The following is a 14,855-nucleotide window of genomic DNA, read 5'->3' on the forward strand; positions in this document are numbered from 1 at the left end:
TGGCACAGTGGTTAGCACTGTGGCTTCATAGCTCCAGGGTCCCAGGTTCGATTCCCCGCTGGGTCACTGTCTGCGCAGAGTCTGCACGCTCTCCCCCGTGTGTGCGTGGGTTTCCTCCGGGTGCTCCGGTTTCCTCCCACAGTCCAAAGATGTGCGGGTTCGGTGGATTGGCCGCGCTAAATTGCTCTTAGTGTCCAAAACAAAGTTGGGTGGGGTCACTGGGTTACAGGGAGAGGGTGGAGGTGTAGGTTTAGGTAGGGTGCTCTTTCCAAGGGTCGGTGCAGATCAATGGGCCGAATGGCCTTCTGCCATGTGATTCTCTGATGTTGAGACGTGAGCCCTCTGACCTCAGAGCTCCCAGAGGATGCCCGGCAGGGGCATCGAAGGCCACGGGGAGCAGCACCATCGGGAGGGCGGGGAATTGCAAAACACAATAAACACTCCTTTGCACAAACAGTGCCCCTGTCACTCTCTTCCGCAATGCGGGCCGACCTCTGAACCCTTGACCCATCTCTCCAGGCCCCCCCACCCTGGGCACACCGCGTGCAGGTGATGGGTGAGAGCGAGCACTCAGCAGGCAGGTGTCAGACCATGGCTCAGATTGAGGAGCACCGACGACCAGCTCTCTGCGGGTTATCATCACCTCCCTGCCCTCGACAGTGACCCACGGACAGCGCAACACAGTCCCGGCACCCTGGAGTGATGGGCCACAGACCCTGGGAGGGTGGGAGATGGGGGTGGGGAAGGTAGCGATGACCAGGCCACGTCCGAGGTGAATCGGGCCTGTGTGAAGGCCTCCCTGGCCCTCCGGGCCTCCCTGGCCCTCCGGGCCCCCCGCCATCACCGCCTGTCTGGCAGCTTGGGCCTCAGGTTCCTCCCCAGCCTCGTCTTCCAGCCCCTGCTGGCCGGCGCCTCCTCCTCATCCTCGTCCCCCTCCACCTCCTCTTCTCCCATCCCCCCCCCACCCCCCCTCCAAGGTGGCCACATGTTCCTGGTCACCAGCCTCCAGCTCGTCGCCTCGCTGCTGTGCCAGGTTATGGCGGGCACAGCAGACCACAGCAAAGCGGGCGGCCCTCCAGGCGGTGGGGGGAGGGCATCGGCGGAGCGGACGAGTCATCGGAACCACATCGTAAGGAGTCCGATGCACCGCTCGATGACAGCCCGGGTGGCTGCGCGGGCCTTGTTGTACCGGGTCTCCGCTTCGGTCTCCGGCCTCTATACTGCCATCATTAACCAGGTCCTCACCGGAAACCCCTTATCCCCCAAGCGCCAGCGGCCCATCCTGGGGTGCTCCTCGAAGAGGCTGCGCAGAGTGACCCCGCTGTAATTCACTGTGCAGAGCGACCCCGCTGTAATTCACTGTGCAGAGCGACCCCGCTGTAATTCACTGCGCAGAGTGACCCCGCTGTAATTCACTGTGCAGAGCGACCCCGCTGTAATTCACTGCGCAGAGTGACCCCACTGTAATTCACTGTGCAGAGTGACCCCACTGTAATTCACTGCGCAGAGTGACCCCGCTGTAATTCACTGTGCAGTGACCCCACTGTAATTCACTGTGCAGAGTGACCCCGCTGTAATTCACTGCGCAGAGTGACCCCGCTGTAATTCACTGTGCCGAGTGACCCCGCTGTAATTCACTGCGCAGAGTGACCCCACTGTAATTCACTGTGCGGAGTGACCCCACTGTAATTCACTGTGCGGTGACCCCACTGTAATTCACTGTGCGGAGTGACCCCACTGTCATTCACTGTGCGGAGTGACCCCACTGTAATTCACTGCGCAGAGTGACCCCGCTGTAATTCACTGTGCAGAGTGACCCCACTGTAATTCACTGTGCAGAGCGACCCCGCTGTAATTCACTGTGCTGAGTGACCCCACTGTAATTCACTGTGCGGAGTGACCCCACTGTAATTCACTGCGCAGAGTGACCCCACTGTAATTCACTGTGCAGAGCGACCCCGCTGTAATTCACTGTGCAGAGTGACCCCGCTGTAATTCACTGTGCCGAGTGACCCCACTGTAATTCACTGCGCAGAGTGACCCCGCTGTAATTCACTGTGCAGAGCGACCCCGCTGTAATTCACTGTGCGGAGTGACCCCACTGTAATTCACTGTGCAGAGTGACACCGCTGTAATTCACTGCGCAGAGTGACCCCGCTGTAATTCACTGCGCAGAGTGACCCCACAGTAATTCACTGTGCGGAGTGACCCCGCTGTAATTCACTGTGCGGAGTGACCCCGCTGTAATTCACTGTGCGGAGTGACCCCACTGTAATTCACTGTGCAGAGTGACCCCGCTGTAATTCACTGTGCAGAGTGACCCCACTGTCATTCACTGTGCAGGGTGACCCCGCTGTAATTCACTGTGCAGAGTGACCCCGCTGTAATTCACTGCGCAGAGTGACCCCGCTGTAATTCACTGTGCAGAGTGACCCCACTGTAATTCACTGTGCAGAGTGACCCCGCTGTAATTCACTGTGCCGAGTGACCCCGCTGTAATTCACTGCGCAGAGTGACCCCACTGTAATTCACTGTGCAGAGTGACCCCACTGTAATTCACTGTGCGGTGACCCCACTGTAATTCACTGTGCGGAGTGACCCCACTGTCATTCACTGTGCGGAGTGACCCCACTGTAATTCACTGCGCAGAGTGACCCCGCTGTAATTCACTGTGCAGAGTGACCCCACTGTAATTCACTGTGCAGAGCGACCCCGCTGTAATTCACTGTGCACAGTGACCCCACTGTAATTCACTGTGCAGTGACCCCACTGTAATTCACTGTGCAGAGCGACCCCGCTGTAATTCACTGTGCAGAGTGACCCCGCTGTAATTCACTGCGCAGAGTGACCCCGCTGTAATTCACTGTGCCGAGTGACCCCGCTGTAATTCACTGTGCAGAGTGACCCCACTGTAATTCACTGTGCGGAGTGACCCCACTGTAATTCACTGTGCAGAGTGACCCCAGCGTAATTCACTGTGCAGAGTGACCCCCTGTAATTCACTGTGCAGAGTGACCCCGCTGTAATTCACTGTGCAGAGTGACCCCGCTGTAATTCACTGTGCGGAGTGACCCCACTGTAATTCACTGTGCAGTGACCCTACTGTAATTCACTGTGCAGAGTGACCCCACTGTAATTCACTGTGCGGAGTGACCCCACTGTAATTCACTGCGCGGAGTGACCCCAGTGTAATTCACTGTGCAGAGTGACCCCACTGTAATTCACTGTGCAGAGTGACCCCACTGTAATTCACTGAGCAGAGTGACCCCACTTTAATTCACTGTGCAGAGTGACCCCACTGTAATTCACTGTGCAGAGTGACCCCACTGTAATTCACTGTGCAGAGTGACCCCGCTGTAATTCACTGTGCAGTGACCCCACTGTAATTCACTGTGCAGTGACCCCACTGTAATTCACTGTGCAGTGACCCCGCTGTAATTCACTGTGCAGAGTGACCCCGCTGTAATTCACTGTGCAGAGTGACCCCGCTGTAATTCACTGTGCAGAGTGACCCCGCTGTAATTCACTGCGCAGTGACCCTGCTGTAATTCACTGCGCAGAGTGACCCCGCTGTAATTCACTGTGCAGAGTGACCCCGCTGTAATTCACTGTGCAGAGTGACCCCGCTGTAATTCACTGTGCAGTGACCCCACTGTAATGCACTGTGCAGTGACCCCGCTGTAATTCACTGTGCAGTGACCACACTGTAATTCACTGTGCAGTGACCCCACTGTAATTCACTGTGCGGTGACCCCACTGTAATTCATTGTGCAGAGTGACCCCACTGTATTCACTGTGCAGAGTGACCCCACTGTAATTCACTGTGCAGAGTGACCCCACTGTAATGCACTGTGCAGTGACCCCGCTGTAATTCACTGTGCAGAGTGACCCCACTGTAATTCACTGTGCGGAGTGACCCCGCTGTAATTCACTGTGCAGAGTGACCCCACTGTAATTCACTGTGCAGTGACCCCGCTGTAATTCACTGTGCAGAGTGACCCCGCTGTAATTCACTGTGCAGAGTGACCCCGCTGTAATTCACTGTGCAGTGACCCTACTGTAATTCACTGTGCAGTGACCACACTGTAATTCACTGTGCAGAGTGACCCCACTGTAATTCACTGTGCGGAGTGACCCCACTGTAATTCACTGTGCAGTGACCCCGTTGTAATTCACTGTGCAGTGACCCCGCTGTAATTCACTGTGCAGTGACCCCACTGTAATTCACTGTGCAGAGTGACCCCGCTGTAATTCACTGTGCAGTGACCCCACTGTAATTCACTGTGCAGTGACCCCGCTGTAATTCACTGTGCAGAGTGACCCCGCTGTAATTCACTGTGCAGAGTGACCCCGCTGTAATTCACTGCGCAGTGACCCTGCTGTAATTCACTGCGCAGAGTGACCCCGCTGTAATTCACTGTGCAGAGTGACCCCGCTGTAATTCACTGTGCAGAGTGACCCCGCTGTAATTCACTGTGCAGTGACCCCACTGTAATGCACTGTGCAGTGACCCCGCTGTAATTCACTGTGCAGTGACCACACTGTAATTCACTGTGCAGTGACCCCACTGTAATTCACTGTGCGGTGACCCCACTGTAATTCATTGTGCAGAGTGACCCCACTGTATTCACTGTGCAGAGTGACCCCACTGTAATTCACTGTGCAGAGTGACCCCACTGTAATGCACTGTGCAGTGACCCCGCTGTAATTCACTGTGCAGAGTGACCCCACTGTAATTCACTGTGCGGAGTGACCCCGCTGTAATTCACGGTGCAGAGTGACCCCACTGTAATTCACTGTGCAGTGACCCCGCTGTAATTCACTGTGCAGAGTGACACCACTGTAATTCACTGTGCAGTGACCCTACTGTAATTCACTGTGCAGTGACCCCACTGTAATTCACTGTGCAGTGACCCCGCTGTAATTCACTGTGCAGAGTGACCCCGCTGTAATTCACTGCGCAGTGACCCTGCTGTAATTCACTGCGCAGAGTGACCCCGCTGTAATTCACTGTGCAGAGTGACCCCGCTGTAATTCACTGTGCAGTGACCCCACTGTAATGCACTGTGCAGTGACCCCGCTGTAATTCACTGTGCAGTGACCACACTGTAATTCACTGTGCAGTGACCCCGCTGTAATTCACTGTGCGGTGACCCCACTGTAATTCATTGTGCAGAGTGACCCCACTGTATTCACTGTGCAGAGTGACCCCACTGTAATTCACTGTGCAGAGTGACCCCACTGTAATTCTCTGTGCAGAGTGACCCCACTGTAATGCACTGTGCAGTGACCCCGCTGTATTTCACTGTGCGGAGTGACCCCGCTGTAATTCACTGTGCAGAGTGACCCCACTGTAATTCACTGTGCAGTGATCCCGCTGTAATTCACTGTGCAGAGTGACGCCACTGTAATGCACTGCGCAGAGTGACCGCACTGTAATTCACTGTGCACAGTGACCCCGCTGTAATTCACTGTGCAGAGTGACCCCGCTGTAATTCACTGTGCCGAGTGACCCCGCTGTAATTCACTGTGCAGAGTGACACCACTGTAATTCACTGTGCAGTGACCCTACTGTAATTCACTGTGCAGAGTGACCCCGCTGTAATTCACTGTGCAGAGTGACCCCACTGTAATTCACTGTACAGAGTGACCCCGCTGTAATTCACTGTGCAGAGTCACCCCACTGTAATTCACTGTGCAGTGACCCCACTGTAATTCACTGTGCAGAGTAACCCCACTGTAATTCACTGTGCAGTGACACCACTGTAATTCACTGTGCAGAGTGACCCCACTGTAATTCACTGTGCAGAGTGACCCCACTGTAATTCACTGTGCAGAGTGACCCCACTGTAATTCACTGTGCAGAGTGACCCCACTGTAATTCACTGTGCAGTGACCCCACTGTAATTCACTGTGCAGAGTAACCCCACTGTAATTCACTGTGCAGTGACACCACTGTAATTCACTGTGCAGAGTGACCCCACTGTAATTCACTGTGCAGAGTGACCCCGCTGTAATTCACTGTGCAGAGTGACGCCACTGTAATGCACTGCGCAGAGTGACCCCACTGTAATTCACTGTGCACAGTGACCCCGCTGTAATTCACTGCGCAGAGCGACCCCGCTGTAATTCACTGTGCGGAGTGACCCCGCTGTAATTCACTGTGTGGAGTGACCCCACTGTAATTCACTGTGCACAGTGACCCCGCTGTAATTCACTCTGCAGTGACCCCACTGTAATTCACTGTGCAGAGTGACACCACTGTAATTCACTGTGCAGTGACTCAACAGTATTTCACTGTCAAGTGACCTCACTGTAATTCACTCTGCAGAGTGACCCCACTGTAATTCACTGCGCAGAGTGACCCCACTGTAATTCACTGTGCAGTGACCCCGCTGTAATTCACTGTGCAGAGTGACCCCGCTGTAATTCACTGTGCAGAGTGACACCAGTGTAATTCACTGTGCAGTGACCCCACTGTAATTCACTGTGCAGTGACCCCGCTGTAATTCACTGTGCAGAGTGACCCCGCTGTAATTCACTGCGCAGTGACCCTGCTGTAATTCACTGCGCAGAGTGACCCCGCTGTAATTCACTGTGCAGAGTGACCCCGCTGTAATTCACTGTGCAGTGACCCCACTGTAATGCACTGTGCAGTGACCCCGCTGTAATTCACTGTGCAGTGACCACACTGTAATTCACTGTGCAGTGACCCCGCTGTAATTCACTGTGCGGTGACCCCACTGTAATTCATTGTGCAGAGTGACCCCACTGTATTCACTGTGCAGAGTGACCCCACTGTAATTCACTGTGCAGAGTGACCCCACTGTAATTCACTGTGCAGAGTGACCCCACTGTAATGCACTGTGCAGTGACCCCGCTGTAATTCACTGTGCGGAGTGACCCCGCTGTAATTCACTGTGCAGAGTGACCCCACTGTAATTCACTGTGCAGTGACCCCGCTGTAATTCACTGTGCAGAGTGACGCCACTGTAATGCACTGCGCAGAGTGACCGCACTGTAATTCACTGTGCACAGTGACCCCGCTGTAATTCACTGTGCAGAGTGACCCCGCTGTAATTCACTGTGCCGAGTGACCCCGCTGTAATTCACTGTGCAGAGTGACACCACTGTAATTCACTGTGCAGTGACCCTACTGTAATTCACTGTGCAGAGTGACCCCGCTGTAATTCACTGTGCAGAGTGACCCCACTGTAATTCACTGTACAGAGTGACCCCGCTGTAATTCACTGTGCAGAGTGACCCCACTGTAATTCACTGTGCAGAGTGACCCCACTGTAATTCACTGTGCAGAGTGACCCCACTGTAAATCACTGTGCAGAGTGACCCCACTGTAATTCACTGTGCAGTGACCCCACTGTAATTCACTGTGCAGAGTAACCCCACTGTAATTCACTGTGCAGTGACACCACTGTAATTCACTGTGCAGAGTGACCCCACTGTAATTCACTGTGCAGAGTGACCCCGCTGTAATTCACTGTGCAGAGTGACGCCACTGTAATGCACTGCGCAGAGTGACCCCACTGTAATTCACTGTGCACAGTGACCCCGCTGTAATTCACTGCGCAGAGCGACCCCGCTGTAATTCACTGTGCGGAGTGACCCCACTGTAATTCACTGTGCACAGTGACCCCGCTGTAATTCACTCTGCAGTGACCCCACTGTAATTCACTGTGCAGAGTGACACCACTGTAATTCACTGTGCAGTGACTCAACAGTATTTCACTGTCAAGTGACCTCACTGTAATTCACTCTGCAGAGTGACCCCACTGTAATTCACTGCGCAGAGTGACCCCACTGTAATTCACTGTGCAGTGACCACACTGGAATTCACTGTGCAGAGTAACCCCACTGTAATTCACTGTGCAGAGTGACCCCACTGTAATTCACTGTGCAGTGACCACACTGTAATTCACTGTGCAGAGTGACCCCACTGTAATTCACTGTGCAGAGTGACCCCGCTGTAATTCACTGTGCAGTGACCCCACTGTAATGCACTGTGCAGTGACCCCGCTGTAATTCACTGTGCAGTGACCACACTGTAATTCACTGTGCAGTGACCCCGCTGTAATTCACTGTGCGGTGACCCCACTGTAATTCATTGTGCAGAGTGACCCCACTGTATTCACTGTGCAGAGTGACCCCACTGTAATTCACTGTGCAGAGTGACCCCACTGTAATTCACTGTGCAGAGTGACCCCACTGTAATGCACTGTGCAGTGACCCCGCTGTAATTCACTGTGCGGAGTGACCCCGCTGTAATTCACTGTGCAGAGTGACCCCACTGTAATTCACTGTGCAGTGACCCCGCTGTAATTCACTGTGCAGAGTGACGCCACTGTAATGCACTGCGCAGAGTGACCGCACTGTAATTCACTGTGCACAGTGACCCCGCTGTAATTCACTGTGCAGAGTGACCCCGCTGTAATTCACTGTGCCGAGTGACCCCGCTGTAATTCACTGTGCAGAGTGACACCACTGTAATTCACTGTGCAGTGACCCTACTGTAATTCACTGTGCAGAGTGACCCCGCTGTAATTCACTGTGCAGAGTGACCCCACTGTAATTCACTGTACAGAGTGACCCCGCTGTAATTCACTGTGCAGAGTGACCCCACTGTAATTCACTGTGCAGAGTGACCCCACTGTAATTCACTGTGCAGAGTGACCCCACTGTAATTCACTGTGCAGAGTGACCCCACTGTAATTCACTGTGCAGTGACCCCACTGTAATTCACTGTGCAGAGTAACCCCACTGTAATTCACTGTGCAGTGACACCACTGTAATTCACTGTGCAGAGTGACCCCACTGTAATTCACTGTGCAGAGTGACCCCGCTGTAATTCACTGTGCAGAGTGACGCCACTGTAATGCACTGCGCAGAGTGACCCCACTGTAATTCACTGTGCACAGTGACCCCGCTGTAATTCACTGCGCAGAGCGACCCCGCTGTAATTCACTGTGCGGAGTGACCCCGCTGTAATTCACTGTGTGGAGTGACCCCACTGTAATTCACTGTGCACAGTGACCCCGCTGTAATTCACTCTGCAGTGACCCCACTGTAATTCACTGTGCAGAGTGACACCACTGTAATTCACTGTGCAGTGACTCAACAGTATTTCACTGTCAAGTGACCTCACTGTAATTCACTCTGCAGAGTGACCCCACTGTAATTCACTGCGCAGAGTGACCCCACTGTAATTCACTGTGCAGTGACCACACTGGAATTCACTGTGCAGAGTAACCCCACTGTAATTCACTGTGCAGAGTGACCCCACTGTAATTCACTGTGCAGTGACCACACTGTAATTCACTGTGCAGAGTGACCCCACTGTAATTCACTGTGCAGAGTGACCCCACTGTAATTCACTGTGCAGAGTGACCCCACTGTAATTCACTGTGCAGTGACCCCACTGTAATTCACTGTGCAGAGTAACCCCACTGTAATTCACTGTGCAGTGACCCCACTGTAATTCACTGTGCGGAGTGACCCCGCTGTAATTCACTGTGCAGAGTGACGCCACTGTAATTCACTGTGCACAGTGACCCCGCTGTAATTCACTGCGCAGAGCGACCCCGCTGTAATTCACTGTGCGGAGTGACCCCGCTGTAATTCACTGTGTGGAGTGACCCCACTGTAATTCACTGTGCACAGTGACCCCGCTGTAATTCACTGCGTAGAGCGACCCCGCTGTAATTCACTGTGCAGAGTGACACCACTGTAATTCACTGTGCAGAGTGACACCACTGTAATTCACTGTGCAGAGTGACCCCGCTGTAATTCACTGTGCAGAGTGACCCCGCTGTAATTCACTGTGCAGAGTGACACCACTGTAATTCACTCTGCAGTGACCCCACTGTAATTCACTCTGCAGAGTGACACCACTGTAATTCACTGTGCAGTGACTCAACAGTAATTCACTGTCAAGTGACCTCACTGTAATTCACTCTGCAGAGTGACCCCACTGTAATTCACTGCGCAGAGTGACCCCACTGTAATTCACTGTGCAGTGACCACACTGGAATTCACTGTGCAGAGTAACCCCACTGTAATTCACTGTGCAGAGTGACCCCACTGTAATTCACTGTGCAGTGACCACACTGTAATTCACTGTGCAGAGTGACCCCACTGTAATTCACTGTGCAGTGACCCCACTGTAATTCACTGTGCGGAGTGACCCCGCTGTAATTCACTGTGCAGAGTGACGCCACTGTAATTCACTGTGCACAGTGACCCCGCTGTAATTCACTGCGCAGAGCGACCCCGCTGTAATTCACTGTGCGGAGTGACCCCGCTGTAATTCACTGTGTGGAGTGACCCCACTGTAATTCACTGTGCAGAGTGACCCCACTGTAATTCACTGTGCGGTGACCCCACTGTAATTCACTGTGCAGAGTGACACCACTGTAATTCACTGTGCAGAGTGACCCCGCTGTAATTCACTGCGCAGAGCGACCCCGCTGTAATTCACTGTGCAGAGTGACACCACTGTAATTCACTGTGCAGAGTGACACCACTGTAATTCACTGTGCAGAGTGACCCCGCTGTAATTCACTGTGCAGAGTGACCCCGCTGTAATTCACTGTGCAGAGTGACACCACTGTAATTCACTCTGCAGTGACCCCACTGTAATTCACTCTGCAGAGTGACACCACTGTAATTCACTGTGCAGTGACTCAACAGTAATTCACTGTCAAGTGACCTCACTGTAATTCACTCTGCAGAGTGACCCCACTGTAATTCACTGCGCAGAGTGACCCCACTGTAATTCACTGTGCAGTGACCACACTGGAATTCACTGTGCAGAGTAACCCCACTGTAATTCACTGTGCAGAGTGACCCCACTGTAATTCACTGTGCAGTGACCACACTGTAATTCACTGTGCAGAGTGACCCCACTGTAATTCACTGTGCAGAGTGACCCCACTGTAATTCACTGTGCAGAGTAACCCCACTGTAATTCACTGTGCAGTGACCCCACTGTAATTCACTGTGCAGAGTGACCCCACTGTAATTCACTGTGCAGTGACCCCACTGTAATTCACTGTGCAGTGACCCCACTGTAATACACTGTGCAGAGTGACCCCACTGTAATTCACTGTGCAGCGACCCCACTGTAAATCACTGTGCAGAGTGACCCCACTTTAATTCACTGTGCAGAGTGACCCCGCTGTAATTCACTGTGCAGTGACCCTGCTGTAATTCACTGCGCAGAGTGACCCCGCTGTAATTCACTGTGCAGAGTGACCCCGCTGTAATTCACTGTGCAGAGTGACCCCACTGTAATTCACTGTGCAGTGTCCCCACTGTAATTCACTGTGCAGTAACCCCACTGTAATTCACTGTGCAGTGACCCCACTGTAATTCATTGTGCAGAGTGACCCCACTGTATTCACTGTGCAGAGTGACCCCACTGTAATTTACTGTGCAGAGTGACCCCACTGTAATGCACTGTGCAGTGACCCCGCTGTAATTCACTGTGCAGAGTGACCCCACTGGAATTCACTGTGCAGAGTGACCCCGCTGTAATTCACTGCGCAGAGCGACCCCACTGTAATTCACTGCGCAGAGTGACCCCACTGGAATTCACTGTGCAGAGTGACCCCACTGTAATTTACTGTGCAGAGTGACCCCACTGTAATGCACTGTGCAGTGACCCCACTGTAATTCACTGTGCAGAGTGACCCCACTGGAATTCACTGTGCAGAGTGACCCCACTGTAATTTACTGTGCAGAGTGACCCCACTGGAATTCACTGTGCAGAGTGACCCCGCTGTAATTCACTGCGCAGAGCGACCCCACTGTAATTCACTGCGCAGAGTGACCCCACTGGAATTCACTGTGCAGAGTGACCCCACTGTAATTTACTGTGCAGAGTGACCCCACTGTAATGCACTGTGCAGTGACCCCGCTGTAATTCACTGTGCAGAGTGACCCCACTGGAATTCACTGTGCAGAGTGACCCCACTGTAATTTACTGTGCAGAGTGACCCCACTGTAATGCACTGTGCAGTGACCCCACTGTAATTCACTGTGCAGTGACCCCACTGTAATTCACTGTGCAGAGTGACCCCACTGTAATTCACTGTGCGGAGTTACCCCGCTGTAATTCACTGTGCAGAGTGACGCCACTGTAATGCACTGCGCAGAGAGACCCCACTGTAATTCACTGTGCACAGTGACCCCGCTGAAATTCACTGTGCAGAGTGACCCCGCTGTAATTCACTGTGCAGAGTGACCCCGCTGTAATTCACTGTGCAGAGTGACACCGCTGTAATTCACTGCGCAGTGACCCTACTGTAATTCACTGTGCAGAGTGACCCCACTGTAATTCACTGTGCAGAGTGTCCCCACTGTAATTCACTGCGCAGAGTGACCCCACTGTAATTCACTGCGCAGAGTGGCCCCGCTGTAATTCACTGCGCAGAGCGACCCCACTGTAATTCACTGTGCAGAGTGACCCCACTGTAATTCACTGCGCAGAGTGACCCCACTGTAATTCACTGGACAGAGTGACCCCGCTGTAATTCACTGCGCAGAGTAACCCCACTGTAATTCACTGTGCGGAGTGACCCCACTGTAATTCACTGTGCGGAGTGACCCCGCTGTAATTCACTGTGCAGAGTGACGCCACTGTAATGCACTGCGCAGAGTAACCCCACTGTAATTCACTGTGCACAGTAACCCCACTGTAATTCACTGCGCAGAGCGACCCCGCTGTAATTCACAGTGCAGAGTGACCCCGCTGTAATTCACTGTGCAGAGTGACCCCGCTGTAATTCACTGTGCAGAGTGACACCACTGTAATTCACTGTGCAGTGACCCTACTGTAATTCACTGTGCAGAGTGACCCCACTGTAATTCACTGCGCAGAGTGACCCCACTGTAATTCACTGTGCAGAGTGACACCACTGTAATTCACTGTGCAGTGCCCCTACTGTAATTCACTGTCAAGTGACCTCACTGTAATTCACTGTGCAGAGTGACCCCACTGTAATTCACTGTGCGGAGTGACCCCACTGCAATTCACTGTGTAGAGTGACCCCGCTGTAATTCACTGTGCAGTGACCCCGCTGTAATTCACTGTGCAGAGTGACCCCACTGTAATTCACTGTGCCGAGTGACCCCGCTGTAATTCACAGTGCAGAGTGACCCCGCTGTAATTCACTGTGCAGAGTGACCCCGCTGTAATTCACTGTGCAGAGTGACACCACTGTAATTCACTGTGCAGTGACCCTACTGTAATTCACTGTGCAGAGTGACCCCACTGTAATTCACTGCGCAGAGTGACCCCACTGTAATTCACTGTGCAGAGTGACACCACTGTAATTCACTGTGCAGTGACCCTACTGTAATTCACTGTCAAGTGACCTCACTGTAATTCACTGTGCAGAGTGACCCCACTGTAATTCACTGTCAAGTGACCCCACTGTAATTCACTGTGCAGAGTGACCCTACTGTAATTCACTGTGCAGAGTGACCCCGCTGTAATTCACTGTGCAGAGTGACCCCGCTGAAATTCGCTGTGCGGAGTGACCCCACTGTAATTCACTGTGCAGTGACCCCACTGTAATTCACTGTGCAGAGTGACCCTACTGTAATTCACTGTGCAGAGTGACCCCACTGTAATTCACTGCGCAGAGTGACCCCGCTGTAATTCACTGCGCAGAGTGACCCCGCTGTAATTCACTGTGCAGAGTGACCCGACTGTAATTCACTGTGCAGAGTGACCCCACTGTAATTCACTGTGCACAGTGACCCCGCTGTAATTCACTGTGCAGAGTGACCCCACTGTAATTCACTGTCAAGTGACCTCACTGTAATTCACTGTGCAGAGTGACCCCACTGTAATTCACTGTCAAGTGACCCCACTGTAATTCACTGTGCAGAGTGACCCCACTGTAATTCACTGTGCACAGTGACCCCACTGTAATTCACTGTGCAGAGTGACCCCGCTGTAATTCACTGTGCAGAGTGACCCCACTGTAATTCACTGTGCAGAGTGACCCCACTGTAATTCACTGTGCGGAGTGACGCCACTGTAATTCACTGTGCGGAGTGACCCCACTGTAATTCACTGTGCAGAGTGACCACACTGTAATTCACTGTGCAGAGTGACCCCACTGTAATTCACTGTGCAGAGTGACCCCACTGTAATTCACTGTGCAGAGTGACCCCACTGTAATTCACTGTGCAGAGTGACCCCACTGTAATTCACTGTGCAGTGACCCCACTGTAATTCACTGTGCAGAGTAACCCCACTGTAATTCACTGTGCAGTGACCCCACTGTAATTCACTGTGCAGAGTGACCCCACTGTAATTCACTGTGCAGTGACCCCACTGTAATTCACTGTGCAGAGTGACCCCACTGTAATTCACTGTGCAGCGACCCCACTGTAATTCACTGTGCAGAGTGACCCCACTGTAATTCACTGTACAGAGTGACCCCACTGTAATTCACTGTGCAGAGTGACCCCACTGTAATTCACTGTGCAGTGACTCCACTGTAATTCACTGTGCAGAGTAACCCCACTGTAATTCACTGTGCAGTGACCCCACTGTAATTCACTGTGCAGAGTGACCCCACTGTAATTCACTGTGGAGTGACCCCACTGTAATTCACTGCGCAGAGTGGCCCCGCTGTAATTCACTGCGCAGAGCGACCCCACTGTAATTCACTGTGCAGAGTGACCCCACTGTAATTCACTGCGCAGAGTGACCCCACTGTAATTCACTGCACAGAGTGACCCCGCTGTAATTCACTGCGCAGAGTAACCCCACTGTAATTCACTGTGCGGAGTGACCCCACTGTAATTCACTGTGCGGAGTGACC

Source organism: Scyliorhinus torazame, chromosome 14 (assembly GCF_047496885.1).
Source record: "Scyliorhinus torazame isolate Kashiwa2021f chromosome 14, sScyTor2.1, whole genome shotgun sequence".
Taxonomy (NCBI): domain Eukaryota; kingdom Metazoa; phylum Chordata; class Chondrichthyes; order Carcharhiniformes; family Scyliorhinidae; genus Scyliorhinus; species Scyliorhinus torazame.